At 35.7% G+C, this 26,666-nt stretch overlaps 1 long non-coding RNA gene across 2 annotated transcripts in view; it reads right to left on the minus strand.

Annotated features, from left to right (window-relative positions):
* Positions 1 to 9,007: 9,007 nt before the first annotated feature.
* LOC116965778 overlaps positions 9,008 to 26,666 on the minus strand; it is a 36,463-nt gene continuing 18,804 nt past the window's right edge. Inside the window, exons 3-5 of one of the 2 annotated variants that reach the window (XR_004409644.1) lie at positions 22,623 to 22,690; positions 17,740 to 17,797; positions 9,008 to 9,174 (exon numbers count right to left, since the gene is read on the minus strand). This is a non-coding gene — a long non-coding RNA (uncharacterized LOC116965778). The remainder of the gene's footprint in view (positions 9,175 to 17,739; positions 17,798 to 22,622; positions 22,691 to 26,666) is intronic. The other variant, XR_004409645.1, reaches the window with a different exon arrangement.

Here is a 26,666-nt window from a genome sequence, read left to right on the forward strand (position 1 = left end):
AAGTACATGTTTATTTTAACAAGAAGGTCAAAATGTACATGTACTGGAACGATGAAGCTATTAAACATTAATTTCACTCAGGATTAATCAATGATGAGGAAATAAGTGAGACTCTCTTCTTTTTAGCCAGAGAGAAACTGCTACCTTGATCTATAGCTCAGTCAATAAGCTGAAATTGTGAATAACTGTGGAACGTGTTGATAGTTAACCTTTTGATCTCAGCTTGAATGCAATAATTGTAATAAAACCCCCAGACCTAATATTATTATTGATACCACCCCTTCTAGTTGTTGATTAGGTCTGATTGCACTACCTTTATAAAGACCAAAAAGACAGTGTGCTGTATGCAAATTACAAATGATCCATTCAGAAAAATTAAATTATATAGAACATTATAATGTGTTTAGTAGAGAGGTATTACAAATGTAGCTGAATCACTCTGTAATTGTTTATTGCAAATTTTATAAAGCACTAATTACACTCTTATTTTGAAATTGCACTGTGGTTCCAAACTAACTAGTGTTATCAAAAAACTGTTTGCCTGCTGTGTTTAAGAACTGCTCTGGTCAGCTATCCAGCGAAGCCTGGACATGTTTGTGCATGTAAATGTCTCAGCATTTACTGTGGACTAAAATCATTCAAAATCAGAAGAGTGCTCTTTTATCTGTAGGTAGAGGAGGCAACTTTCAATAACAGTTACTGGAATGATGCGTGTGCATCAAGGGACTTGCATACTATATCTCTTTGTTTATTAAATTACTGTAATACATATCTTTAACATTATCATACAAATTATAGATGAGGAAGTAATTTTGTTATTTTTAATCTCCTTCTAGTTGTTGTGGAATGCCCTATAATGTATATTTAATATTTTAGGCTAAGGGTAAAGCTTTTTGAAAAGTGTAAGGGACTTAGGGAATTTTAGGCAATTTTTTAGAAAGGATATAAATGTTTAGGATTTTAATTGGCTTTGACTGGCACCATAGTTTTAGCAGTGAGAGTGGGCAAATCAGTTGTTTGTTAGTTTATGAATCCCGTGCTTTGGTCATTTTTCCACCATTAACCATGTAAATACAGTATTGAGCCCTTGGTGATTCAGCCTGTCTTGTGGATCAGTCTGATATAATGATGTCAATAAAGAGAACTAAGAAAATATACTGCAAAAGATACAGCTTCTAGATATTCACCACCAAAATTTGGAACACAATGAAGATTTCCTTACTCCAAATAAGATTTTAAGGAGTGGAATGATTATAAACATTAGAAACACTAACATACAGAGTCTCATACTGATGTGAAATGGATAGACCTCATTTAAGTCTGGAATGTAAATGCAACCTGGTATGTAATATCATGCATGTTATCTCATTCACTCCAATGACTAAGTGCACTTTCAATTAAACTACTGGATTTTTAATGCACACCCTTATCTGGCTTTTTACAGGTCTGACAGCTGTGACCAAACTAATTTTTAATCAGATTTGTAAGGATTTGCTGCATACATGCAAGGTTAAAGCAGAGCAGCTGGCTGACAGCTAGGAAAATGAGCTAGAATTAAAGCAAAGCCTTCCTGTAGCAGACATAGCATATATTTGTCCCAAAATGAAATTATTGAGTTGCTCTGCCCTTGTCAATAAATATTTCCTGAGCTAGGGAGACAGTTCTCTGGGTAAAATCTAGGAAATGCCTCTGCATGATTCTTCATAATTTGACTTTTAGCCTATGTATACCCACAATATTTTCTATATGTATCAAAGTGTTGCACTTAGAAAATTCTGACAGAGGAAATTTAAATAAGAATGTAAGGATAAAGGGGAGAATTGATTTTGTTCCTACAAAAAAATAAAAAAGTATCTATTGTTTAATGGAAATGGATCATAATATATTTAAAGGGGGGGAAGTTTGGCAAATCAGAAATTCAATTAAAAGATTGGCTTCACATTTGAGCATGCTACTGTAGCTAAGGGCTATAAAAGAATTTATAATAATAAGACTTTAGTAGATCTTAGAGTTTAACAAATCTTAAAACACCCATTCAAACTATTGGTTAATTCTGGAAATGCTTCACTGTAAAAATCTGTGAATATATATTAAGAAACACAGGTTTAGAACACCCAGCTCAAGATAGAAGGAGAGGGGAATGAATCTCCCTTTCAGGTGAAGACATTAATTCTAGCCAAGTTTATATAAAAAGAGGTATCATTGCTACTGGTTTAAAACAGAACCACCTCCAAAAACCTCCTTCATTCATGACAACCAGTTTTAAAGCAGTTCAGGCTGCTGTGAGTGCCAAGTGTCCTTGGACACGTGTCCAAACTTTTTTTTTTTTTTTTAATAGGAACTGTTCTAGGCCCTATGAAATCTAGAGGTAGGAATGTTGGACTTCCAAGCCTTAAATGGTTTAAATGTGAATTTAGTACAAAGCTTATTAGCTCCTTAGAAAGGAACATGTTAGGGTCCATAAAGATATATAAAAGTGATAAAGGAAGCATAAATTTAAACACTTCTGGTATCTCAAAGTCAGAAGCAAGGTGAGTATTGAGTTGCAGCTAGGATTTATACAGTAAACTTTCACATGTAAATATCTCAGCCCTTTTAAGGCTTCCTTAGACCCCTTAATTTATTGCATATATTGACTCACCTTTATCCATGAAACATTTAACTTAACAGGAAAACATTCAAAAATGGTTAGAAAGAAATACTCAGTGAGAAGGGTTGAAGGAGGGGAAGTGGTTTTGAATAGCTTTGTGAAAGTGTCCACTTATGGCATAAAAAACTTCAATTTGCCCTCAGAGCTAGTTCACATCAAGGTTGTTTCAAGGAACGGAAGGACACAGCATGTTAACTTAGCCATTTAAATTCTAGAAGTGTCTCTAACTAGCAGTCAACTAGGAAATACACAAGATTCCCATTGAGTAGGAAAGACAGTACAGGACTCAGTGAGAGACGCTTGTGCCTGGTGAGACTATTAATGAGAACTACTGAAATGTATTACCTCATGAGACTGAGTGATGGGTACTCTAGGATAAGTAGCAGTTCATTTTATTGAACCAAAACTTCCAGTTTCTGTAATTATTATAATTTAAAATGCATCTATTAGACGAGAAAACAAGAGTTATGCTGGAGAAAGATGAATGCTTTAAATTACTTTATTTATGATTTACAGGAATTCATAATTAGAAAAGATTCTTTGTTTTTATGTCAGATAATCAATGAGAAAATCACGAACCTGGCCTATAGCCTTTGTAGTTCATAGGGGACCTCGTAGTCCGGTGCTCTGTGAGTAGAACTGATGGCATCATCTTCTTACCAGGTTCCTAAGCCTTTCCAGATCAGAACAGTGGGCAGGCACTGTCAGCAGAGACAGCACCTTTATTTCTTCTTATGCAGTAGTCTTACTGTTGCATCACTTGTGTGGATAATCAATACCTGGATTCATTTCACTCTTTGCCTGATTCCAAACTCATGCCATCCAGACAGACTTATGCTCAATAGAAACAGAAGGATCTCAGTCTTTCCTGCTGTTGTTTCAGATTGCTTTTCAAGGGAGCTTATTGCATTATATTTGAAGAAGGGGAAAGTATAGGTTGTAGCTGCTTGACTGTTGTGTTGGTAGGCTTGTCCAGAGGGAGGGATTGAGGTATTTTGGAAATTTTAAAATTACAATGAGCCCTGGCTGAGGGCTTTGAGAATATTTGTTTTGTGTTTAAACTGCTATGTAATTTGTGGCTCTGCCTTAAGGGACTTGCAAAAGGTCAGATGGAGCTCAAATGGCAAAACATGGAACAAAAGCCAGATTTCAGCAGAGCACGCTCTCCCAGAGATATTTGGTTCCAGGACTTTTTCATACTCTGGCAGTATATGATCTAATGTGCTATATTGCATAAAACTCATAATAACCTGCAAGGAAGCAAACTACAGAGACAGTGTTCCTTGGATGCTGAGATCCTCTTGAAACTAAAATCCTGAAACATTAGCCTTATAATGTATAATTATCATAGCATTAGAAAAAAATATTTACTGTATATTGTCAGTCTTTTAAAGGGCATAACTATGCAGCATGGTTACCTGTTATTTTTTGTCATTGTGGAACAATTCTGAGGTCTTTCTTATGCTGCTTCTTATATCCTGATGGGAAGCATGTTGGCAAAAGACCAGTCAAGCCATTTCACAAAGTCATTTTCATAGCTCTGAACAAATTTTCCCAACAAATGCGGATACATCCTCATCTAGGTTATTAAATTAGTCTCCCCAAAAGGATCAATAAAAAGAAATACAAGTCCATAATCAGAATTTATGAAATTTATAATCCTTTTAACTGCAATAACAATCTTTCAGAAACCACATCTATTCAAGACTGTTGGGAGAGTAGGGCAGGCGTGGTGTATGTGTGTGTATGATGGCTTCAGTTTCTTTTCTGGGAGACTTTCCAGTACACTGAAAACAAAATACTATTAGTTTTAGGATATTGGGCAACCTGTGGAGATAAAAATTGCAAAAGCTACTTATCCTTTAATTACTTATCTAACTTATATTTTCAGTCTCCAGACAGTTGCCATTATAACATCCCTTGGAATTTAAATTATAACCATTTTACAGAGTTGCAGGGACATCACTGAAAGTAGAGAGGTTTAACTTAGATAGCTGCCTAAATTCAAAGTTTATATCCGTCAAATTTTTGCTTGTGTAACTTGAGGATGTCTAATAATAGAGGATATTTATATTTCTGAAAATACAACTTTTATGATAACAAATGTCTCTTTTCTGGTACGTACCGCAGTCTTGATGGTGTCACTGAGAACAAAACATACAGATAAATCCAACCCACTGGAGACACTTGTCTAAGGTATTTTTCAGAAACCTGGTTTCTCTTGCTGATTTTACCAGTAGCAGCTCTCAACAGAAGAGGATTGAGTGCGTGACTTGTGATCTGACGTTGCCTGAAAGAAAGATCTTACATGGGATCATTCCTTGTGAGCTGAATTATCCACCTCCCCCTTCCATTCATTCTCTTCTACTTCACATTTAGGAGCTAGCTGACTGAAAAATTCCAATACTTTGATTAAAACATAGTGAAATAACTAAGATAATAAACCCAAATAAAAATAAAGAATAATACTTTTTTTCCTTGACATACTGGATCAAAGATGTTAAATAAAAGCATGCTAATAAATCACAGCTAAGAAACAGAAATGCAGAGGAGTCAGAGGCTGAACAATTTCAGAGGCTGGACTTTGAGACAATACTGATCTTTCACAGTCCACATCACAGGACACTTTCAATACATTAACTGCTTCATTAGATTCTCATTTTCACTATAAATTTATCTGATTAGACTACTTGCTTTTATTCCTGCACACATGATTTCAGTTGAGAAATATATTTGAATAATTTTAGAATTACCTTAGATAAAAATTAAATTTCTTGAGAATCTAAGGAAAAAAACCAACAGATTGCAGCAATTTTAAAAATAATCTGATATAATGATTTTGTACTCTGCCACAAGGATTATTTTAAAAATAAGATACTTTTTAATATAGTAAAGTAAATAGCTCCTACAACTGCACAGATATAAGGATGTAAAGAGGCAACCAGGATAGGGAGTTGATTATTTGCATGTTGCACAGCAACCCCAATTTGATGTGCAACAAAACCTTCTCTAGATCCTGTGAATCCAGCTCAGTGAGCTGATATTCTACAGGAAAAAAAAAAAAAAAAGAACACACCTTACTTTGTCAGTGAACTCCAGAACCTGGACTAGCCATCACAAAGGCAAACATGGTGAACAAAATGATTGGAAAAGTTTTTAGCACTATGTATGTCTCTATTTTGTTCCTGTCATTGAGAACAGATCTGATAGGTACCAGCTCCTTTCTAAGAAGTTACGTCAGGTCAGATGACAGCTAGAATCAAATACTTTTATGACATATATAAGTCTTATAAAAGAAACAGACATCCACAAAACCAACAAAAAAGTAATTTTCACCATCTAAGCATGTGCATCTTCAGATAAATGGAGTGTATATTGTTGGTCACAAAAATGCTACCTGCTAATACTCTTTTTCAATCATATGTATTCACACAGGAAAAACTATACTTTTCTTGAAGTTTATTGTTAAAGCTAAGTATCACTTTTCCTTAGGCATGTATTCTAGATATTATTCCTTTCCTAAATATCTAGAATATATTAACAAGTATTAATAACAAATACTTCTAGGCTGAATCTCATTGTAGTCAATGCCAGTGACATAATAATGGACAATATATTTTTGTTTCTTTGTACATTCTTGAAAATTTTAGGTTCACTTACATTAAAGTTCTATGCATTACATTTTTTCAGTAATCTAAAAAGTGCTGTGTTTTGATGTGTAATTAGAATCAGTCACTTCCTGTTAATTGAACGGGAGATTTCACTTACACTGATATATTCATATATTTTCTTCTGTCCCAAATGTCATCTCTTGACATTAATTATACTGTCAGAGAATACCTCAGTGTTGTTTTAGTGACCTGTTCTGCTTTAAGTGTTTCTGCTGCTGTAACTGTACTGATGACATTTGACTTGAATTGTTGGTTTGTTCAAAGTAAAAACAAAATGACGAGTGCTAGGTTTCTGCTCGGGTGACTTCGTGCTTATTCCTTAAGGTTTATAAAAGAAGACTTCCATGGAAGTAAACATTATTATCACTACACTTTTTTTTTTTTTTGTTTGATCTTATCTGGCAGTAACTGATGCATTTGAAAAGTGAGAATTAACAATACAGTGTTGACACCTTTTCCATGAGATATATTTCAAGTGTCTTCCAGCTTGCCATAACAAAAAGAAAAAAAAATGTATGGGCGATATGTTTTTTTTTTTTCTCTGAGCTTCAGTATAAAAGCAACAGAAATAATAATTAAATTTATTCATTAATAATAGAGTAGTCATTATGTGAATTAAGTTGTACAACTGTAATTTGAGTAAAGCAACTATTAGGAGAAGGTAAAACATATTGAATAGGATTAAACATTATTTTTAATGTATCATAAGGATACATTTACAGCACTCTAAAAATTTATAACATCTGTCCATCTTGAATGTAAAGAGAATTGGACAGAGTCTCTTCATATCTGTTGACAGTGATGATGAATTCTTTACGAAAAGTAGTACAAAAGCAGCCATAAAATCTGAGATTAAATATTTTAAAATAGCTTCACCTCATTAAAAAAAAATCCTGATAATTTATCCATATAATTGATATTAATTTTATAAAAAGTTTGGAAAATTGGAGACATTGCAAAGCCTAGGAAGAAATTCAATTCTTTGTCAGAATTAAAAACATGAAAGGAGATAACTAGACTCATTATAGTTTGGTTTGCTTGAAATTTAAGCTGGGCAGCTAATGAGTAGGCTGGTACTCGCTTCAAGTCTAATAGCTGGAGTTGAGCTACAGCTATTTTCTTTTAGAAGGAATATGTAGCATTTGTTATAAAAAAGTATTCAAAGCAACAAAATTCACTATAAAACTTTCATATTGTATTGGTGATTCACTTTTCTTCTTCCTACATATTAAACTAATGTCTCATCTGCATTTGTCTGGTTATAACTTCCACCTTTTGGATATTTTTACATTTGTCTAATAGTTTGAAAAAAAAATATTTTCAACATTAATTTCCTAACTGTTAAACTTTCTTTGCAGAAATGAAATCTCAAGCATTGTCTTTCATGTTAAGGTACATTTTTTTTTTCCTCTCCTGATTTTCTTCTATGAAACATCTCTAATTTTTCCATATAGTCTCTAAGGGAAGATAGCACAGCTAATCAAAACAACTAGCTGTGGTGGGGGTGTTTTTGCATGTGTATTATGGAATCTGCCACCTTTGAATTACTTTTTGGCCTTGCCTGGTTTTCAGATATAAAAAGTGCTTATCTCATTTCATAATTTTTCAGACTCCTTGCTTGCAAGGATGGGACTTTCTGTCCTGTGTACTTAGGTCATGTTCTTCATTCCTACATCCTGACCTTACATTTCCTACATCAAAATAGTTGTTGTCTGTACAGTTTTCCATTAAATCAGAATCAATCCATCTATTTTCTTTTTCAAACACTTCTCATTTTTATTGTTATTTTTTTGAAAAAAACAAAAAAAATTCAGACCAGTGAATTACTTCAGCTGTTTCCTACCTCATGACAATCAGTGAGCTACAAATGAAACATTTCTCATGGAAAAATAACTAAATATTTTACAATTTAGATCTAGGTGTTTTCCTCCAGGGCAGACAGGTTATAACAAACCTGATTCATAGCAGGAAAAGATGCGAAAAAGCTGTGAAGATAGCCATGTTCTCACTGAATCCAATACAGGAATCAGGAGTTTGTTTTATTTTGGTATTTAATAGGGTTGTTTGCCTTTGTAAAAATGTTACAGAAAAGACTTTGCAAACATTTGTCCATAACAAAATCAATTCAGTATTTGCATACTTTCACCTTATGTGAAATTATTGAATAACTTATGATCAAGTTTTGCACTTATTTTGATGGCCAACCATACAGCGATGCAGGTATGTGTGTGCCCAAACAGTGTTTTTGTTTTAAAAAGTCTATCAGAGCACCTTGCTTAGGATCCACATAACTATTGTCTGTGCTCCAGCATTACAATTTAAATGGAGACAAAGCTGCCTATTGACAGATGTTAGCTCCTCCAGTGAGGAAAGTGGAAGGTATTCTGAATGAACAGCACTAGGAGAAACCAAATCTTACAAAACACAGTATAATTCTGGGCAGAGAAAGCTAAGTAATACCCATGGAATGGCTTGTATCCAGGCATTCATTCATCAGTTTAATGGAAAAAATGCAATATATGACCTCATGAGCTACCCATCCATCCTTTTTCCCTCATCATCTGGGGCTGAGGTTGCTGCCAACTGGATCATATGAGATGGAGTTATCATGTCTCCCTACACCATTCTGTCTTTCAGACCCAAAGGACTGGCCAGTAGAAATAATAAAAATGTCTTTGTGCAAATACAAGTGCAATAACATTTCAGTTTATTTATGTGACTGACAGCAAACAGATATTGTCAGGCTGAGTGCTCCTGCTGGTACTATGTAGTTGATGCTTGTTCATTGCCAGGTTCATGTCAGCCTGTTAATTTCTTCCACACGTTTCCATTTTCTGTTTCTCAAAACCTTTCCTGTATAACAAAGAGAGTCTTGTTATGAGGTGTCACTGAAATAAAAGACAGAAAATAAACAGGCATACTTGTGTTGAGTGGTCTTCTCAGTCACTCTTATGTGTGAGATACATATATACACAATTAATCACTTATAATATTTTTTAAAGGTCAGACTAAATTTAAAAAATCCTGACTGCTTTAAAATGGGCTGTAATGACAACTGATGATGCACATACATAGAAATATTTATAGCCAAAGAATTTTATCTGACAAACCAAGCCTATTATGATGACTGTGATCTCATCCCTCCACTAGAAATATATCTCCCATGGGTAAAAAATAAGAGTGGTTTAGTAGGACACAGCAGTATGCCACAACAATTGACTACTAAATGAATGGAAGTATTGTATACAATGATATTGAAGAGGAAATCTTAATGAAACAAATTAGAATCTGACCAGGAAAATGGAAACTAACAACTTCGCTATTAAAAAAAAAAAAAAAAAAAAAAGTTGTCAGTCATTTTAATATTTAAGAAGAAAATAAAAATAATGTCAGTTTGTTATCATAAGGTCTCAAAGGATGTGAATGAGTAGTTCTGTTACACTCAATGCATTTGAAATGAGATGTGTGCCCAGATGATTTGCACCATTAGGTCTACAGATCCATATCACTGAGTCTTAACTGTGGCAGGACAGCCGTCTCACTGCTGATGGCAGTATGTGTGTCATGTAGGAACCTCATTTGCTGTTGGACTCCAGTAGATAGACAGAAGGTAGAGTGCCTGTTTCTCTGTTGCAAAAATTTAGAGTTTTCTTTCATAATGGCTAGTGGCTGCAGGATATGTAGATTTTGCATCTGTGGTTTTTCTGATAATTGTGGCTGTTGTCAAAACACTGGTTCAGTTCAAATGGGGGAATTGTCTGCAATTCTCCCAAACATTTTAAGCAACTCTCTGTGTTAGCTATGTCCATCACCTTTTCTCAAAAACCCTGCAGGCCAATTTCTCACCTCTCTAAAAACTGTTGATATAATTCTTTCTGGAGATTCTTCTTGTAAATGCAAAATTTCTTCAATGATTTAATTGTCTCTTCTTTAGCACTTGCTCCTTTCCAGAACTTTTTAATTACAGGATTTATGTACTGTCAAAGATTGTCATCTAATTAATACTACCTTGAGCCTGCCTATAGTTTTCAATGTCTACCTTATTTTTTAATTTAGCTAAAAATTTTATTTTAAATTGAAGCTTTGTTTTGTTTTCCATTCCCTAACAATAACACATGTTGAAAATTAATTACATTTTTAAGATCTTTGCAAAATAAAAACAATTCCTCTCCTTCCTATAAGCTCTATGCCCAGTAAAACAAAATTAGCTGTGTTAATTTTGCTATGAAGAAGTGAGACATTACCTGAAATGGCACAGTTTAAATAACAGAGGACCTTCCAAACTCTATTAGAGGCCAACATACTTTTTAAAATAATAACATTATGCTGTTATTAAATTACATATGTTATTAAATTACACATTATAAGTGTCACAGTTAAAGACTACTCCTGTCCTTCTGCTGCAAACTTGGAGCCTCAATGCATGTGTAAAGATAGAAGATTGTATGTAATGAAAAGGGCAGTTCTGAAACTTCCAGTGAAATCCTGGCTCTTGTGTTGTACCACTGGTAGATCCTCCAAGCAAAATAAGGAAGATAAGTTTGAAGGAATGACAGAAGGTAAAATTAAAAAATTATTTCAATTGTCCAGAAATGCTTGTTAGGAATGGAATAATTTGTATTTCTCTTAAAAGATAAAAGTGTGTGAAGTATCCACAATTTTGAAGACTGAAAAAGGAGAGGTGGAAAACATTATTTTATCAAAATTGTTGAGCTTTTCTGATCATTGCTCCCACTTCATGGCTAGAAAGGTCTGTGTTCTCTATATGATACTCAAACCAGGACAGAGAGCAAGGAGTTTGACATCTTTATTTCTATGAAACCAGAAAATTTCTGTGTATTTTTGTTGCCTGTAGCTGATGTTTTATAACACCAACAAGCAAGTTATCAACAAACAGGGAAAGTATTTGTTCCTTCTTGGGGCTGCATCATCATTGCTAAAACCAAATGTAGCTTCTTGGAATCTAGAAGGTAGTCCTACCTCTTTAGTATAACCTCACTGGATTCCTTGGTTTCCCTAGGTTTAGTTTTCAGAACCAGAGCTGATTCTGTTGGCCTCTGAATCCAACTGGGTCTGACAACTCTTGTCCTATAGCATGACTTGCTTCAGTGTGGCTTTGCTTAAGAAACAGTACAGAGCCATCACTTGGATCCTTTGGTTCACTCACATGTGCTTGTGTGACAAAGGAACACAGCTGTTCGGGAGATGCTGTGGCACTTGCCTCAAGAGTTTCTTAGCTGTGTGCAGTTCCTGCTCACAGTAATGTCTATTTGATGTAGGATCTTCCTGCAAAGTGAATTTACCTGGAGAAATTTAATAGAGTTGTGATGACCACTCTCTGTGAAATTGACATTGGAAAGATTAACAGGATAATTCTTAGACATCATTACTGACAGGAACATGGTATTAGGCAAGTTAAAGCGAAGCCCCTGGTGTTTAAAGTTCCAGGAAGCACAGATGTACAGAGAGGATTTCTTGCACTGGGGCAGCTTAAATGTCTCAATTATGCTTGTGTTTCTATTACAGCAACTCTCTCACAAATGTAATTCCCAGACATTTGCCTACACTTATGAGGACATCTTTATCTTGGCAGCTAGAAAACATCTGAAATGTCCATTTTGATATACTGAGTAAAGATGCATTTCTAATGAGATGCAGTACTTATTTCACATGAGGAAAAAAAAATATCTCTTGAGAGGTTTGATGTGACTTTTTGTAATTAGTATTAACAGCAAGACAAAGAGAAATAGAGAGGTTCTTATTTTACATGATTCTAAATCCATTGCAAATATTTTACTTGATTTGGGAACATTTTTTGGAATGTTTCACAAAACTCCCAGTGAATAGCAAGGGCACAGTTAATCACATAAGAAAATAATGTGCTTTTCCTCACTTCTTTTCAACATGTATTTAATTGCCAATTGCTTTTCCTTTTCTCAACTGTTCAGATTTCCCAAAATATCTACTAATTTCTAGTCTTCCTGTTTCTGTCTTCTGAGTCTTCTTTTCACTTTGTTTGCTCAGGTTGAAAGAGACCAAATCCACCAGTTACAGATTTGCACCTACTTACCTCAGGTTTTAATTTGGCACCAATGGTGACCCCATATTGGCCTGTGTCACAGTTCAGGGCAGACCTGGGCTGAAATGGAACCCCGAGGTGGGAAGGAAGGAAGCTGTTGTGGTTTAGGCCTGGTTGGCAGCCAACCACAATGCAGCAGGTCTCTCTCCCATCCCCTCCGGCAATGAGAAGGGACAGAGAGCCAGGCTTGGGGTTCGAGATAGGACTGGGATGGGGAAAAATTCCCCTTTATGATCACGAGCAAAAGGCAGACTCGTTAGGGGAAGAAAAAAAGAACATACATTTATTACAGACACTAACAACACATAACAGAGTAGGACAGTGAGAAGCATTGCCACACCTTGAGAACACCTTCCCCCCACCCCTCCCTTCTTCCCGGGCTCAGCTCTGCTCCTGATATCTCTACCTCCTCCCCCAGTGGCACAGGGGCAGGGAATGGGGGGTACAGTCAGTGCTGCCACTTCCTTCATCTTCGGTGAGGGGAGTGTCTGAAACTTGTTCCTCCTGCTCCATCGTGGTCCCCCTCTCACAGCAGACAGTCCTCCACAAACTTTCTCTGACATGAGTTCCTCCCATGGGCCGCAGCGTTCCTCACACTGCTCTGTCATGGGTCACTAACTTTCTCCGACTGGATTCCCTCCCACAGCTGCAGCCCTTCCCGAGCTACTCTGGCATGGGACTTCCCCGCATGCTGCAATCCTCCCAGCACTGAATTACAGCAGCGGGGATACCTTTTCCCATGAGACCCCGGCCTTCTTCGGGCACAGAACCTTGATCATGCAAGCAGAAGCCACAGGCCATAAATCAATGTCTGCTCCACCGTAGATCTTCACGGGTGGCAGGGGGGGGCCGCCCTGCCGTCTCACCACAGGATACAGGGGGGTCTCTTCTCCGGCACACCTCCCCCCTCCTTTCTTCCTCTGTTCCTCCACTGACCTTGGTGTTCATGCAGCTGCAGCAACTCCTCCTCACAAGTCCTACTGCCCGTCACCACGTCCCTTCTTAAATACATGATCGCAGAGGCGCAGCTGTTGGGCTCAATTTCCCAAACAGAAGTGGAGCTGACTTGGAGCTGGGGGAGCTTTGAGAAGCTTCTCACAGGGGGCCGCCCCGATAGCCCCCTCCCCTGCCACCAAAAAAACCTCCAATATTCTCAACCCAGGACAGGTGGGCAGGACCAAGATGGGGTGGCTGAGACATCACTGTGGGGTCCTGACATGCACTGTGAGAACCCCCCACCGTGTGAGGTGAGCAAAAGTATGTGAGCTGGGAGAAGTGCAAAATACATACTACATACATAGATATAGGGAAGTGCCTGACTCTTCTTGCAGCTTCCCTTTCCCATGCATCAAACATAACACCTCCAATGTCAATGTCAATGTAAACTGTGGAACTACCATTACATTCAATAAGAATTAAGAGGACATCACTTTTTGAATTTTGCTTAATACTGTATTACATGCAACTTTTCAGCTAGAATGCCTTGCTGACAACTTTAGCCATTGAAGAGCTAGATATCAGTTTAACTTAGCTTTTAAGATTACTCTAAGACCTTGATACTGACATTTGTTTTAGGATAGGAAAAATTTTCCTCTGGGCCTACAGGAATCTGCCTTCTCAGGGCCAGTAGCCTAGAGAGCTGTACAAGTGAAAACATCTAACATTTAAATACTTCCTTCTAGTCATTCCTTTAGTGAGAAAAAGAAATAAATATTTCCTCCAAGACTAAGTTTCCTTCTTCAGGACGTGTTTGAGGTGAAGTCAGTGGGAGTTTCATCATGAACTCAATGGATAATGACTCAGACCCTGAATGAGTGTTTAATCCTCATTTTGCTTCTAAATGGAGATTAAGGAAGTTGATAGAACTATCCTGAAAGATTATAATGGTATTTAGAAATATTGCCTGATGGGTTGGGTTGACCTCAGGTAGCAGCTAAGCACTGCACAGCTGCTCACTTACCTCTCTCCCCATCCCCCCACCCCCCCCCCAGCGGGATGGTGGAAAGAATAGGAAGAGTGTCGTGGTTTAACCCCAGGTGGCAATTAAGCACCACACAGCCACTCACACACTACCTCCCCAGTGGGGTGTGGGAGAGAATCAAGAAAAAAAGAATTGGTTACCACACACTGACTGATGCTCAGCCAATACCTGAGCTGCAGTGCCCCACAGCCAACTCCCCCCAGTTTATATACTGGGCATGATATCATATGGTATGGAATACCTCTTTGGACAGCTTGAGTCAGCTGTCCTGGCTGTGTGCCCTCCCAGCTTCTCGTGCCCCTCAGCCTCCACTGGCAGGGCAGTTTGAGAAGTAGAAAGGTCCTTGATTTAGCATAAACACTGCTTAGCAACAACTAAAACATCAGTGTGTTATCAACATTATTCTCATCCTATATGTGGAACACAACATTATACCAGCTAATAGGAAAAAACATATAATACAAACCAGTGGCCTGATTCTGCACCATGTGAATTCAGTTGAAACTGTTCTTCTGTATGCAGCCTTAATGAAAGTGAATTTCCCTGATATATAAGGAATGTATTGCTCTGAGATTTATAAAGCAAACTTAATTTACTATTATACAAAAATAAATAATATATTTCAAATAGATACAATTTCTATTAAAATATGATTAATCAGTCTTTTATACAGAGTTCTCACTGCAAAAAAAAATAGAGGTATGCTCACATTTTTTTTTTTCTGAAATCTTTCACATGCAAACAATGAACAGAAGTCATTTATAACATTGTTTTACTACACTTTCCTTTAAAGAATAAGTTGTTTCCATTTAATTTTAATGAATATTTCAATGATGGAATTTTAATGTAGATTCCTGTTATGACACTCAACACAAAGCCTGGAGTCACAGAATATTTTTTGGAAAACTAAAAGTTTCCGTATCAGCACATAAAACTTAGGTTGCAAAGATAACATTGTTCCTCTATGCAAAGGATAATGGCCATTACATTTACCAAAGATATATCATCTTGTCACTAATTTTTAATCATCCCTAAGCACCTGTGCTATGGTTTGAGCCTGGTTGGCAGCCAAACACCATGCAGCCACTCACTCATCCCTTCTCTTCGAGCAATGAGAAGGGACAAATGAACCAGGCTTGGGATTTGAGATAGGACTGTGAGGGACAGATCACCCATTATGGTCACAGGCAAAAGGCAGATGCGTTAGGGGGAGAAAGAAAGAACATACATTTATTACAGACACTAAGAGCACCACTTAACAGAGTAAGACAGTGAGAAGCATTGCCACATCTTGAGAACAGCTTCCCCCACCCCTCCCTTCATCCCAGGCTCAATAAAAAAATCTGCAGAAGGATTACAAGGATCTAGTTTAAAAATCATATATGCAGAAGATTCTTCATTTTGCAGCTATCAGAATCCCTATATGTGAATATTTAGACTTTACAAGTGATGGCTATCTATTATCACACTGCACTAAATCGTAGCGCGCTAAAGTTCTTTTAATTTTATGTGTCTTCCTCAAGACACATGATTGTCACAAACTTTTATTGTCTTAATTTCTTAATGGCAAAGTTGATATTATCTTTAATGGTCACTATGATGGGAATATTTGCTAGGAAGTGAATTTTTAGGTGAGTGAATTCTCTGGCACTGCATATGAATCAGCTGCAGGAGCCATGGCAGAACCCAAACATTCAGTGAATTTCAACTATCAATCATAAAAGAACAATTTTTTGTTTTCCTCTAGCTAACTTCTTCATTGATACCTCTCTTCTGAAGTTAGAACAAAAGAGGCAATAGTCCAAAAGACAGCAGCCTCATTAAGCAGTCAAGATAATTAGAATAAGAACATTATGGACCTGCAGAGAAGTGGGGGTTTTATCAAGACATACAATAATGGCTTCTACATAACCTTAAGCATCACACTGCTGGGTCATGAACTGGGTTAAGTGGGTGGTAGATTGACAGAACCAGAGGTTAAAATATGGCAACTGAAAACAGTCATTCTAGCCTCTAATTCCAAGTATAAAACCTGTTGGCTGGCATATAGTGCCAGTTTTTAAAGTAACCTCTAATCATTCTTAAATGAATTAATGCATGCACCTTAATTAAAATTATCTTAAAAATCAGAGTTAATGCCATGTACGAATTTTGACGTATCCATCTATATTACCACTTGAGACTTGTATTTTAATATGATATATTAGCAACATGCTATGTTCTCCCCCAACTCCCTGAAAATTATTCAAAATTGACACACTTCTATTAGTTTTCTCTTGTGAATGACCTTTGTCATAAGCTTTTAATCTATTTCTACCTCAAAGACATTTTGTTACAGTGTTTCAGAGAGATTAAAAAACCAAATTACTTCACCCTCCCCAAAACCAAAGCCAAAGCATTTTCACCATGTAGCATTTTATTTTAGGGATCCATATGAATAGCCTGATTTGCACAAGTGCTGCACACTCAGCATTATCTATCTGTGGGAACTGGGTACTTGATGCTTTTTAGAAATCACAAGAGGATCTATTGAGAAGTAATACTTAAGAGGAAGAAAGCACAGGATATTTCTATGTGAATATCATGCCCTTGTGATAAGCTTATCTACAATTTGTCAGCTCTGATGTGCTAAATAACACTTTCTTCCATTTGCCATGCAAAAAAGATTCGATTAAAGGCACATGAATTAGTTTAAATAGTGTTAATTTGAACATCTGAATCTAAAAGAAGGAGCATTATTTCCTTTAGAAATTGTTAACTGAAATAGTGCTGTATTATGCTATTACGTTAGTTTGTTTGAAACTGAAGACTATGTCATAACTGTATAAATTTGAAATATACCCTAAAACCTCCAAAGTTTGATATTTAAAACAATCAAACTGTTTTCTTTGTGTTCTAAGAAAAAAAATCTCTTCAACATTGGAAAAAGGGATTGATATATCTTTCAGTTATTTCTTTCCTAGGGTGTCTTTTACAGTCACATGGAATAAATGCCATGAATTTTCCCTGTTTACCCTTAATGACAAATGACACCACTGCTGAAATACTGTTCAGTTCAGCGTTTTACCTATGAGCCCCTTCCCATTCTTGGATTGAAATAATTCACACTTAAAGATGTTTGGTTGAAAGCCTTTACAAAGAGGGTTATAAAGAGCCAATGATGATGCTGTGTAGAGAGCTGTGAGATGACTGAAGACAGAGATTCAAAAGTTTATTTCCAAATATTTGGTTCTTTTAGTATTGTTATGTGAAGGGCATTAAGAGTCTGTTATACAGATCTTGCTATAGTTGAAATTGTCTATCATATAGCCAGAAAAATAAACTAAGATCAGGGATTGGATTCTGACCCAATGCTCACCAGCAAGAATTCGGAGAAAGTCCGGGGCAGTCAGTGGATTTCCATTAGATTTATAGCACTGTAAGAGAAAAAAAAACGTGTTGGTCAAGGTCTTTCAGTGCACTGTGACAGAATGCAAAGTTCAGTTACTTTTTTCAAGAATTTGTTTTCTTCCAGACTGTCCCTTCATCCCATGGCATTTGCATTTCTGATTCTTACCCTGCTCCTCAGAGGACACGAAAATATGTATCTGCTCATTTCCTTGTTCAGTTTTTACAGATTACTTTGATGTTCAAAATAAATCTCATTATGCTACAGATCAAAGAGGGCAATTCCTTTCACCAAAGCAGTACAATAAGCCAATTAGCTTTTTTTTTTTTTTTTTTTTTTTTTTTTTTTTATAATTTAATGCAGAGAACATCACCCTAATGTGTCTGTTGTGACTGGATAAATATGCAGTGAAACTCTACACAGCAGAGTCAGAATTTGATTTTACAGCTTCAGCTGTAGTTCAGCTGAACAAAAAATTTAGATAGAGGCATATCAATGACAATAAAAAGCCAGAGAGAATGGAATATAGAAAATGAAAAGTTTTCTTTAACTTAGCAGAACAACATCAATGTTCAAAAGGCTCTCAAACATTTGTTCTCAAATTAAATGTTTTATTTCTATATTTATTCTCCCCTTTTTAAATTAAACTGACCTAAATTGAGTCTTAAATGCAATTTCCTAGTTAATAATTGAACCATTATGTTCTGAACACTTTGAAAGCAAACGTATTGGGTTTTGCAATTTTTCTTTGGGTAAGGGTGGCAAAATTTTAACAAATTAACCCAGATTCTGTAGTCATTCCTTAGACTGTGGTTGAACTAGGTTTTGGTTATGATTATTATTTAGTGAATAAAGTTTTTATTTTAAAATGTATCACAGATGTCAAAAGCTATTGTCTTACCTTAAAAAGTTACGATACAGAATATGTCGTGTTATTCTAGAAAACATATACCTCATTCATTGATTAGATCACCTCTTTTTACAGTTTCTCTATTATCTGCTTTTACGTTTTGTTTTCAGGTTTTATTAGCAAATCAGTTAGTTCACACTGAAGTACAGAAATACATTTTAGACCAACACCTCACTTCCCACGAGCAACCACAAGTATTGCTCAATCCCAGTTTATGTTGGAATAATGATATGAAAAGAAAAGCACCACTTTAATTAAACTGATAGCAAAGGATATAAATCAGGAAAACATTTCTCCTCACTTTCATAACATGTTAAGTATTAAACATTTTTTGAAAGCAAGCCAACTCAGGGACATAAACTGTAAAGAGAGAATATTTAACATTTATTTAACTTTTCGCTATTGAATGATTCTTGGAATTTTTCTATCCTTGCCAGATCAGAGTATGTTGGTTCATATATTAATTGCATATTTTAGGAATAAAGTGTTTTTTCAGGTATTTGTTTTTAAATGATATTTCATTTTTAAATGGGCTTGAATACAAGGATGGATATAAATCTATAGGTCTATAAAGTACCAGAAAATATACCAGACTTAATAAAATTCATGCCTGAGTTGCTATTGCAGCTGTATATCTAAAGCAAAATTAATAGTTTGACTACTTCACCCTAGAATAAAAACTGTTGGCTACCATATCAAAGAAGCCTGATGCTTGAAAGGAGATGGATGATGTAATTGACACTATTACCAGCAAAGTATGACTTGATATGTCTGATTTTTCAAAACCCAAATAACCTGGGTACTTCTCAGCTAGAGCTGAGTAATAGTCTAACAATTCTTCTGAGTTTGTTGTTATTGATAAATAAATTTTCTTTTAGATATATTCTCACAAGTTTAGTATGAGATTATTAATAATCCTATCCTGGTTTTGGCTGGGATAGAGTTAATTGTCTTCCTAGTAGCTGGTACAGTGTTGTGGTTTTGATTTAGTATGAGAATAATGTTTCTAACACATTGATATTTTAGTCGTTGTTAAGTAGTGTTTATACTAAGTCAAGGATTTTTCAGCTTCTCATGCCCTGCCAGTGGAAGGCTGGAGGGGCACAAGAAGCTGGGAGGGGACACAGCCAGGACAGCTGACCCAAACTGGCTAAAGAGGTATTCCATATCATACGACATCAAACCCAGTATATAAACTGGTGGGAGTTGGTCAGGCGGGGCAGATCCCTGCTCAGGAACTGTCTGAGCATCAGTCAACGGGTGGTGTATCACTTGTCTTTCTTGGGTTTCATTTCACTCTCTTTTTGTTATCTTCCTTTTCATCACTGTTGATTGCAATTCAAAATTTGACTATCAGATGTTTGCAGTGAACAATCTGTGTACCAATAATTACTGATAGAAGTGATGTGATGATTCATCTCTATATAAAAATTTCATTTCAGACAATAGTAACCTGTTTACAGTCAATCAGAACTGTAGGTCCTCCTCAATGGAGTTGTGTGCAGAATGGAAAATCTGGTTTAAGAACTTTTACAGATGTTAAAATTTACAAAATAAAAAAATAAATCCTGGCAAATAAAATTCCAAATTAAGTGGTTTCATATTAATCACAGGGAAAACTAAAAAAATTCCTCTGCAAATTGTAAAGAAAGACAATGTATTTTATATGAAGTTATATATTTTATTCTGGCATATATTACTGATGTATCAAGATTTTGTTGCATGGGTAGACTCCGAGGGTTGTTTTTTCTTGTCTGATAAGGGTGGCTGTTCATCTATTTCTTCCTAGTAATACAGAGTAATGATATTTCTGGAGTTACCTAGAGCATGAAATATGCAGGATCTAATCTATTTTATTTTAAAAATATGTATTTATAGGAAATACCATTTATATATTAAATTTATATAAAATAGGTAAGTTATCCTTTGGGATAACAACTGAATGGTCATAAGGGTATCTTGCCTCCTCTGAACCCACAGATTCACAGATCAAAATGACCAACACAGATTTTGAAATGTTGATATGTACTTACAATTATGGTGTGGTAACGTGCTTCCTGCCATCAAGGATTTTCAGGTTTTTATTACATGCCATGCTGAGTTCCTTTGATACATTAAGCCTACAACAGAGCCTTCCAAACCAAACGTATAGACCCTTTCTGTTAAGTGATAATCTTCAATAGCTCTTAACACTTTTGAGTTAATTATAAATAGTTTAACAATTTCTGTCAGCTCAGAGGAGAAAAGTGAGGTGCAGCCGTTAAGAGCTATTTCTCTCATCGTTACCACCTGGTCAGTGTTCTCCTCATCTATACATCTCTGAATTAATATGTAGTCCTCTTACAGTTGTGCAGGAAGAGTTTCTGTCTGTATTTTTGCCACTTTCTGAACTATGATTCATGACTATTGGTTGCTGAACTAATAATGACAAGGCATGTGAATCTTGCAAAATCTCTTCTGAAATTTATGTAAGTGAATATGCAGAGTGGGATCAAGATTCTGTTGTAGCAGTGGAAGTGTATATATGACCTCCCTGTGATGTACTACTGGACCTTCAGCTGTGAAGAGCTGACTTGACATTGCTATGGACTCAACATGAATTCATGATGTCAACAGAAGCAGAGCAGAGTTTAAGAGATGTTGTGACAAATTGAAATGACTCATGTAGAATATTTTTTTTTTTTTTTTTGCCTTAGAGGGAATAAACTTGGCATTTAGTCTGCTTTCTTCCAAGATCATGTTCTTTGGAAATGTTCAGGCCTCTCTTGTTTTTGTTCCAGTCTGGTTCCCTGCTGCAGGCACAAGGCATATTGTTTCTTATGGGACAGAAATAAGAAAGAGGGATGAAAATACAGAAATACAGTCAAATATATCAGCCCTAACTGGCATTGTTAAGTATTGATTGAGTAAGTATCTGGGTGGACTCTGGAGGCCACTTGTGCTTTTAAAGACAGTGGCAAAATTTGTACTAGAACATAACTATGTCAAGACAGGAAAAGCCAGCTACTTTTTGAAAAGCCAGCTACTAAATACAGAGTCTTCAGCTAGAAATTACTGTGGCTATTAAAACAGTTTAAAGTTGGTAGAGATTTTAATATCTACTGACATGAATATATTGCTGTGTATAGATATGTATATATGCACACACTTCCTGTGATTGTGTACATTAAGATAATGCCATGTGGAACTTCAAGTAAAAGTCAACTTTTCCATTTGAAATGGCAATATCTGCTTTAATTTTTCACTACAAACAAAAGATAATTTATTTTTTTTGACATGATTGGTACAAAGCTTCACTAATTGTGTACTTATCAGTTATCTTGTTCACTTTCTGCAGCTTTATCTACATCTTGTCATCCAAATGTAGTGGATGATGTTTGATACTATTTGCTTGGATATAAATCCATTGGGAAAAGGTCAGGATAAATTCTGGAAGCAAAATATTTTTCTTTATTACAAACAAAATCGGGCCTTTACATGAACTTGGTTTTATATACAGTACCTTCTGTTAACAGTACTGTAGTAGATAAAATACTTTTTTTTTTTTTTTCATATTTAATAAAAACAGACTCCTGTGTGAAGTTTGTCCTTTCATCTGCTCTATCAGGTTTCTAGGTTCTAGCCTTTTTCTAGCTGATTATTCTCCCAGCCAAAAATGGAGACTTTGATGGTTTAAAATGGCAGAGCCAAACCCTGTATGGGTGTTGTTCTTGCTCTGAAGAGAGATCAGACATCTCTCCTCAAGACAGATACAAGACCCTACCAATTTAGTGGGTTCATCCCAGCCTCTCATTTTAATACATTTTCTTAGAAGCTACATTTAGATGTTGAAATTTGAACAGCCCCTCTGTTGTTTTAACTGCTATTTGGACTAGCAAATGGACCATAAAATCAGAAATCTATAAACATAATCAAACCCACCTATTGCACTGTCATGACTCACCTTTCCATCCTCCTGCTTCCTCCCTCCAAAAATTTATTTGTATTGAGAAGGACCCATCTGTTTTATGGCTAGGACAGTAAACAGATTAGAATAGGCATTTTCATTAGCATCTCAATTCCCATAACCGAACAGAAATAAGAATTAAAGAAATCTCATGAGTTTACAATTGGGAGAAAGATAACCACATTTTCAAGCTGAATCCAGGTTCAGGAGTAAATCTGAGTGTAGCTGATGACACTGACTGAGAATTAAATGCCATGCAGCTATTGGCAAAAAGTGCTTCATAGCAATTTGGAAGTTTGAACCACCACTGAAGATTACAGTTTATTTCCATTCAGCTCAGACATCAGCCACACATACTTATTCTGCCAGGTTTTTTTAAGTACTTAAGTGTAAACTCAGAACCCTTTGAAAGTTTGACCACCACCATTTTCTGATGGGAAAAGCTCTCAAATATGATGCATCCTAAGTTTTCATGTGTCTTTATGCAGGAGTTCAGAAATTCTCTTTTGCATTTGTTCTCTGGTCCTATTGTTAAAAAAGTAATCTAATTGTCTCTTTTTGCCAATAACTGATAGCATATGAGCACTTCTTTTTTTTTTTTTGGTATCAAGAACTGGTTTAGATATTATCTTACTGAAATTTATTTTAGAATAGCTGTTATTAAAAAAGCTGTGATTAGACATTGAATTACTTTTAATAGGTTTCCATATTCCTTTTTATTGTTGTGCTCCTTTTAGTAATTTTGAAGATGTTCAACTATTTTACAATTCTGTGCATTTATATACAGACTTAAGAGACTATTTCAACAAAAAACAACAGATTTTGTCAGAGACCATACATATGTGGGATGGATCTGAAATGTGAGAGCATGATCCAAATTTTTATTTCTGCTCTTTTAAAGAGAGGTGGCAGAAAATTTGTTACTTGACCTGTTTTGGAGGTCATATCAACCAGATACACATTTTCTAGGTAGTTCTCTGAAATTGAAGGCCTTTGATATTACCTTTTTTTTTTTTTTTTTTTTTTTTTTTTTTAATTATTATTATTTTTTCCAGAAACCCCTCACATTAGAGAAGGGAGGGGTGAATGAAGGAAGTGTGAAGTTTGTTCAAGTTACCCCCTTCACCATGTTTTTGATGTGGCTGAGCTATCTTCCACTTGAGATTCCCAGGCCATGGGAACTCCCAGAGCTCCACAGTGGCTCCAACCCTGCTCAATGCTCTTCCAACCTTCTGTACTTCCACAGAGTCCGTAAGAATATGGTTGGACCCAAATACATGCAGATTTCCAGAAGTGTTTATTTTTTTTTTCAGAGGGCACCAAAAACACCATCAGGGGTTAAAATCCCTAAAACTATGCTTTGCTAGAATGTAAGTTAGAACAAAACACCTTCTGAAACAGAGAAATCAAAAAATTCTGGGTAAGGTAGGCTAGGGGATTTTAAATATTTTCTTCTTTTTACATTTAAAGATGTCCATTCACTGCCATTAACCTATTTTTTTTCTGTCTCAAAATGAATGGTAAAACAATTTCAATATTTTCTTAGGAATGCATAGCACTTCTCATCTGCCATTTAGGCTCCTGCCTCTATTAGAGAATACTACCTGGGTTTTGTCAAGTGAAGTTAATTTCACTCTTTCATGTTTCTATTGACTTCATATTTATTTACAGATCATAATTTACAGAGAACCAGAAATATAAAAACAAAATTTACAGCTAATCATGATTAGCTGAAAGCAGCTTCCTAAAAGTTCTGTGAGATAAGGTTTTCTATTTTTTTTTAATTTTTTTTTTTTTTAACAACAGCCCTCCCATTCCATCCACCAAAATTAACTAATTTATCTTACTGTTATAAATCTGAATTTTGGGGCAGCTGTTACTGTAGACACAGAATTGCATTAGATACTTTTCCAAAATAAATGGTAGCAACTGACGAGTAACTCTGTTAAAGGCTTATGGTTAAGTTGATAGATGTGCTGTTGCCCCTAAGAAATTCCTTGGTGATCTGAAACATTTAGCTTTATCTATATAGACAGCAACAGACTGATAACATTGGACACGGAGACACAATATTACCCCAAGCTTCCCAAACACTGATATCTTCTGCTCCTGAAAACAGGCCAAAGTATTGTAGTGTTTGTTAGGCACAGCAAGAAGAAAATCAAAATGAAAGTCTCTGAATAGCTTGTAAATTGTAGTCATAAAAGTATGACTGTTAAAATGAAATTGATAGATTAAGCAAATAGCTTCTTCTCTGTATTATACCATAGGGAAAAGAAACCAGTGTCATAATGGCAACCTGCTGATTGAGCAAGGAACCTGGCTCGTGGCCAGAACACCATAAAGTATTTACAAAGGCAGTAATTACAATTAATGAATGAAATGTTGAATAATCTTGACATAGTGAAGCAATTAGAATGGAGACTGAGATTCTTTTCATACTCACTGGTAAAATAGGATTCAAAGAAAACTCATTCCCATTAGAGCTAAGAGCAGTGATTATTGTGAAGTATATTTCAAGTTTTATTAATGTTTGTTTAATTTCATAATGTTACAGGTTTTGCCTCTAAGTTCTAAGTGAAGGTAGATGAGATATCAGCAACATCAATCCAACTATTCCTGGAAGCATTGAAAAAACTATACTGTTTAGGCTGACTTCAGAAAATAACTCAGTGGTTTTCATTGTTTTCTAATGCTTTATGAAGTTTTCTAGCACATGCAGGATTGCACATGGAGTTCTGCAGAAAAACAGTTTCTAAGATGTGTTCCAATTTCCCAGATAGCACCAAGACATTCAAGGACAAATGAGATGAACACTGAAAATAGGGGAAAAAAAGGAAAAGTTAAAGGTTGCAGGGGGTTGGAACAGCTGCTGATAGGAAAATAGAAATTTTGATCAGAATCTTTGAGAGCTAAGGACCGAGTTTCCTTTATATCTGGGGTAAGTTGTCTCTTGCTCTTTTCCTGATCTTCTTTGACCATTATTACTATTCTAATAGTTACTGTAAATAAAGAGAATTCATGTGTTTTCCAGAGGTGGTTGTCTTTGTCATCACATATCCCTGATCCTCCAACATACTTTAGGATTCAATTCATGGTAAAATAAACTCAGCTCAGCCTGATTCTACCCTCAAGCTCTGGGCACATGATCCTGACATGTCCTTGACCAAAAGTTTGAACACATCTGCCTCTCAGATGATTCCAGAATACATCCTCAGAAAGAGGGGAAAGTGAGACTGTGGTAGTAACAAACTTAAGTAGTGGTAGGTTTAAACCGCAATGAAATGAAGCCTTCAATCAGCCTGTTGCTGAGGAGTCATACTCAGATCATTTACTGTTCAGAAATCTTTTAAGTTAACAGTTCATTAGAAAGTCTTTCCCTGAGCTCCTCTTCTCTCAAGCACATTAAATGTGACATATAGCCAAAAGAGAGCTGATGTAAAGATGGGGTTTTCACCCTTTGTTTAAATAGAGAATTCTTTCTCACAGTTTGCATCTATACAGTGCTAAAAATGAAACCATCTCTGGAAGCAGAATCTAATCACCTAAAATTAAACTTTCCTTTATTCAAACAACACTTTGAAAAGTGCAATGAAACCTTGAATTATCAGGCAGGGGAAAGCAATATACTTTCTCCTGTGATAGGCAGAGTTTCCAGGAGTACCATTTGTACATTGCTAAGACTAATTTCTTAAAAAGAACACTCTATATAATGCATAATTCAAACATTTTTCTGCAAGATTAAATATTTCAAATTCTTGATTTGTTATAATGCAAATAAATAATAACTAATGCCATATGTATATCTATCAAAACTTCTATGTGCTGGGGTCAGCCAGGAAGGATTAATGAACAATATTTCAATGATACCTGTGCTTAGCCTGTTCCTTTTATTTATTCTAAAATATGGGTTTTGAAGACCATTTCCAGTGAGGCAACACAGGACTGCTGAACAAGATGAAAATAACTGTCTTGTAAAACTTGTGGAAAAAGGAAGGAAATTATGTCAAATAATTATAGAATTTTACAGAGCATGAACTG

The sequence above is a fragment of the Tyto alba genome, unplaced genomic scaffold (genome assembly GCF_018691265.1).
Source record: "Tyto alba isolate M040663 unplaced genomic scaffold, T.alba_DEE_v4.0 Super-Scaffold_18, whole genome shotgun sequence".
NCBI classification, from domain to species: domain Eukaryota; kingdom Metazoa; phylum Chordata; class Aves; order Strigiformes; family Tytonidae; genus Tyto; species Tyto alba.